At 38.2% G+C, this 5,862-nt stretch overlaps 1 long non-coding RNA gene across 1 annotated transcript; it reads right to left on the reverse strand.

Moving 5' to 3' along the window:
* Positions 1-3,308: 3,308 nt before the first annotated feature.
* On the reverse strand, positions 3,309-4,244 carry LOC148021037 (uncharacterized). The gene is made up of 2 exons (XR_015694758.1): positions 4,081-4,244; positions 3,309-3,981 (listed from the first exon to the last, which is right to left on the reverse strand). It is a non-coding gene; the product is annotated as an uncharacterized LOC148021037 (long non-coding RNA).
* Positions 4,245-5,862: the final 1,618 nt, after the last annotated feature.

A 5,862-nucleotide genomic window follows, 5' to 3' on the forward strand; every position in this document is an offset into this window, starting at 1 on the left:
TTTAATCAAAGAAATGTGAATGCTTGATACATTTGCACATTTACACATTATTAAATGCAAGCGTAACTATTAAATTTTAAATCCATATAACGTTAAATTTTGAAAAAAAAAACATGAACATGTTAAAACGTGCCATTTAATATCAAAACTAAGAAAAATTGATTGTATACACATGTTCATCTCAAAAAACTAGTCATTCTACAATTTATACAATATATTATTTGATGTTGGGAGCATACTACCCTTATCTATAAGGACTTAAGGGGAAATCTCTTTTAGGAGGGAAATAGAATAATGAGGAGAAGGGGGGGGGAAATCAAGAGTAGAAAAGAAAATTTTGAATTTAGCTTTTTTAGTGAAAATAGAAAGGCTAAATGAAAACATGGTTTTTAGGGAGAGAACACACTCAAGTAGGGCAATTCAAGACCAAAATGCTTTAAATCAAAGGAAGAAAGCGAGACAAGCACAACGCGCTCTTCCTCCCCAAATATCTATTTAAATGTTCTCTATCATGAACATCTTTAGACTCCAAGCAAGAGCCTATCCGATACCAAGTGTAATGCACCTGCACTTTATCACTCACTAGACACGGCATAGAAAGGTAACACAATATGTGAGAACAAGGTATACTCTTGTATTACTCAATGAAAAAAATGTACAATAAAGACATATCTCAAGACTACACCCTCGTAACGTTACACAAGTCAGGGTTCACCTGTAAAGTAGAAATCAAGCAAAGCTCAAAGTTACTAATACTCCCTATATAGGTGCACTTGTGCATAATGCTAAGGAATAGCTACAAACCCCTAAAATAGGGAAGCGAGAGAGAAGACCTCACCACGAGGGGAGGGAGGGGAGACGGGGTGAAGTGGGGTGGGGTGTTTTGTTAAGGCCAAGCTATGGCATTAGCAACCAAGAGTTACAAGCCAATGTATACGAAGTTCATCACCTAAGCACACCAAACACTACCAATAAGCATGCTACTTCAACTTGGCGATGAACATCCTAACTCTACATCCAATAAACCAAGCCAAGTCAATACTATCACAAAAGGCAATTATCATCACATAAGCTCTACTTTAATCCAATAATGCACAAAGCAAAACTCGTGTGAGCACTTGCCTTTAAGCCATTACAAAAAATTCACATGACAATGTTCCACAAAGTAAACCAAGATCATGTCCTACCCTAGAACATTCTCCATGAGTATTACATGAGCACACCAAAAGCCTTGCAACCCCATTAAACTAAGACAAGGTGTCAATGGCTTTCCAATGCACTTTGACAAGTAAATCTACCCAACATTGAGGCCTTCAACAACTTTACCTCATGAAAACTAGAGTCGCAAAGGGTAGTAATATGGGAAAGTGAAAGATAAAGAATAATTATAAGCACACCTACATCATGCTATTTAGCACCTTGTCTTTAAAAAGGATTGGCCATCTCTATGTGTGCTTACTTGATTCAAAGGCATAGTTGGTACCTTCTTAGTACTAGTCCTTCATGTAAGATCAATGACTGACATGCTTGGAGTCTACCCAATTCGCAATTTACTAGGTTAGGCACTCAAACCTAACTTTCTTTGTTGTCTAAACTAACTACATACTAGTTATCTTGCATGAGGTGTCTCCTCCTTTTCAAAACTCTCAAGTCCCATGTTGCTTCTTTGCTAGAGTCCTTTTTCTCATGATCTTGAATGAGACAAACCTCAATCATCCTTATATCCACTTTTTGATGCCACATCCCCCTGTAATTAATGTAGCCTCACACACCACCTTGTTGCTATGACATGTAGCTTGTGATGCAAAACGTTTGCAAGAGATGCCCTTGACACATACTACTCATAGTAGATACCACATTATCCATCACACGCTTCCTTCTCCCATCCCATCCCCCTCCACTAAGCACAAGCTTCGACTTATAGACATATCCTTTGTCTATTGATCTAAGTTCAAATTGACACGTGTAACATGCTTCCCTTTTGTACTCGAATTTTTAGATGGATCTAATATTATGTTGCCATTGCTCTTTGTTTCTTATATACCGTGTAACTTTTAAGATAAGCTTCTAAAACTTTTATGAATTTCTCTAAGGCTTTAAATAGTATGGTAATGGACTTTTTTGCATTTCTCTTTTCACTTGGTTTCAATTATTTTAAACTGTTGCATTATTTATTTTGAAGTCGTCTCACCACCTAATCTAATTCACATTGTAGAAACTATGGTTCATAATGGCATCAAACAAAGTAAAATTATGCATTTGATAGTCTCCTAATCTACTAGTACTATACATATTTTGAATGTGGAGATCTGGCACTCAATGATAGATATCATAGAATCAAACAAGTGGACCAAGTGCTCTTGCCCACCATGAGAAGACAACCTAGAGCACACTAACCTTGAAGCAACAAAAAAAGATGATCAAACAAACAAAGTACAACTGAAGTTAGGATTCAAAGCATATCCAAACAATAGGTAAAGGTGCCGTGTATAATCATCATTTCCCTAATCTCTTAGAAAATTACAATAAGGCATGTCAAGAAGCAATAAAGCAACTCATCTATCTCCAAAATTTCCCTTTCAAACACATATACCCTTGTAGCCAATAAGATCTATTGAGCTTAATCCTCGTGAAATATACTACTATTTCTCATGCATCAAAGTTAATGAAAACACTATTTACAATTATTCAAATGTTCCCATAATGATACAAAACTGTGAGAGTCAAGTACGAGTATACATCGAATAATGGGTTTCAATATATACATTAACCATGGTCTTCCAAAGGGTCAATTACAAAACCAATATGATTTTCAATATTATATGCAAAAGCTATGAAATGAGTTGTAAAATTACATGACACAAATAAATTATGATGGATTGTAAACAAAGCAATACAATGATTGGCACTATCGACCCACAATTCCACAATGAAGCTTACATGGCAATCTAAGCAAGGTATAAATCTCAATATACACAAAGTTTCGTCATGGACTCGCAAAGAGCTGAGAATAAAACAAAAGCTTGAAATGGCAAATCTTGAGTGCAAAAGCATATAACATCATACAATACAAGATTCTAGTGCCTCAAAATCTCTTGTATTTTGCAAGCAAATCATTACATGAATTGTTCTATTGCATACGTCACCTAACAAAAACTCATAATATTGTCTATGCTCTTAACAACGTTTTAATGCATACATAACAACTCGTCATACTCTTGGTAGGTCTCCAAGCTAATGATTAGTTAATGTGCATATCTTGAGGATGTTCTCTAAGACTCTTAGCTAGGGTAATTAGACATACACTCTTACAATTTTGTGCTACCATCAATTAACTCATTGCACTTTTGTGTATAGGGAAAATGCAGGAATTCATGGTATACATCGAGAGAGAGAGAGAGAGAGAGAGAGAGAGATTCCTGTTCTGCTTTCAAAAATAGCTCCGCAAGCAGAACTTTGCGAGTTTTTGAAAGCCAATGAAATTGTCCTCATATGATCAATGCCAATACTTCTCATCTAACCAGATCAACTCCAACAAGGAATTAATGAGTGAGATGTCAGCATTAATGACAGTTTCAACGATGCATCACCATCTCCCTGAATTCAAACTGCTATAATCTTTCTATTCATGTATGTTCACACGTGATTGATTTAAGCTAACATGGGCTTAGCTGACATGGGCTTAAATGACTGTTTTTCACTAAAACCTTGCAGACAAATCTGATGAGATTTAAAAGCTCAGCACTTCATCACCTTGAGGCTACTTGAGTGAAGAATTACTCTGCTGCAGGGCACCTCTGTAAACTTTACTTCAACAAAGCCTATACTGTGACATGGTAAATTGGTTGCACCAGTGGGAATCACAAATCAGCACTGTATGTAGAAAAGCCTTAGTGCTGCACAGGTTTCAAAGGATGTGCTCTCAGAGAGCTCAGATCTAGACTGGAATCTAAATCATCATCCAGCTCTCCTACAACCGCACTAGACACATGAAAAAGAGGAAGTCAATCTCAGTTCAAGGACAAAAATATAAGATGTTCAAATAAGCAGAACTCAGGCAAAAGAAGTATATCATCTTACATATTGTCTCCTCGAATTATATACAACCCTAGAACAAGCTGCTCCACCCCTGTCTGAACAAAAGAAAAAGCACATTAAAAGCAGTTCACAAAAGGTACTTATCATGGAGCATCATTGATAAGCTATCCATCTATAGGAGTTAATCCTGCTGGAGATAACGTGCTACATAACAAGGTACGCAAGCTACTCATTTTGTTTTATAATCTCTGCCAATACTGTGAAGAACTTGCTTATCATACTGCCAGAAAAAAGCAAGCCACAAATAAATACTGATTCTGCAATTTGCAACTTTACAATCTGAAACTGAATCAATGATTCTCAGAAGTAAAAGATGCTATGAGTGAAGTACAAACATGCTGCACACATGTCCAGCCCTCTCCTACTACCCTTGGGCACCATTAGCCTATACTTTGTCAGTCTGTCATCTCCTGGTTGTGAGCTCTGTCAAAATCTGACAGAGACATAGGAGATCTGACTGTTCCAGCCTAATATTTATGTGTGCATTTCTTTTTCTGCAAGTTTAGGAGTGTTCACACTGGCAGAGTGCAGTGTTTCAGCCTCTCCGTTTCTTTTTTAGTGCCCAATGGGGGGGCGAGGGGCAGCCAGCATTTATTAGGGCACCCAATTCTGCATATTTTCATCCAGCATTATTTTATTATCTTGTGCAGGTTGCCCAGTATTTTACTGGCCAAATGCAGCTGGTTGACTGGTTTTAGGCTGCTTTCGGCTATTTATAGGTCCCCCTCAAAACCAAAAAAAAACACTTGGTTGGACACATTATCTTCTTGCAGGTTTAGCACACTCCATCTTCAGCTCTCCTCCGTTTCTGGTGCTGCCGTTGTCATCAGCCTGGTGTAGTGCCGTCACTAATACCTTGGGCTGTGTGCAAGGATTGATCAATCCCCCATTGTATTCAGGCTTCCATTTAGTCAGTGCAAATATATCGCTTTATTCTCTTCTCTCTTATTGTCTCTCTCTTCTTTTTTCTCTCAGCATTATTTTATTATCTTGTGCAGATTGGCCAGTATCTTTCTGGCAGAATGCAGCTAGTTGGCTGGTTTAAGCTGTTTTCAGCTATTTATGGCGCCCCCCTTCACTTGTGTGATAGTCATCGTCTCTAAGTTAGTGTTATCATGAGTCTTCTCTTTCTCTTCCATCCGCCATAGCCATGCTCTAGATCCATGCATTTTAACACAAATGAGCTTGGAGCAAGTGACTTGCCCAACCATGACGCAACCATGAAGATACCTAGCTTGACCCTAAACTCAGTGCCTAAGTCCTTAAAGATGAATGCTCTTTGAGAAGGCATAGAAATGTACACAATCCTGCCTGTCATATCATTAGAGGATGCCACAAGAAGGGGATCATAGACCTAGGAGTAGGAGCAAGAGTCACAATACTTAGCCATGCAGTCTTGCAAGCTTGGGGTAACCCACGTGCGGTGGAGACTACAAGGTTTAATGTCATGCTAGTCAATAGAATGAAAGTTAGGCCATTTGGGGCACTAAAAGATTGGCCCTTGAAGATAGTAGGAGTCTCGTTCTCAGTGAACTTCATAGTCATGAAGGGAGTGGACTAGGACATCTTGCTAGGTCAATGCTAGATGCAAAACTCACAAGTGATAGAAGATTCGGGAAATGGTCTCATATTCTTAGGAAATAGATCAAAGGCTATAAGAGTCAAGTTGGATACCTGGGAGACCATACCGGTTGACCTAGATGCCATCTTCGCTATCTTGAAAGGAGACTCATAGGTTAGGAATTCCTACAAGCCACCATCGAC

Source organism: Lygodium microphyllum, chromosome 18 (assembly GCF_053477565.2).
Source record: "Lygodium microphyllum isolate KBCC chromosome 18, Lygodium_microphyllum_v1.1.10, whole genome shotgun sequence".
NCBI lineage: Eukaryota > Viridiplantae > Streptophyta > Polypodiopsida > Schizaeales > Lygodiaceae > Lygodium > Lygodium microphyllum.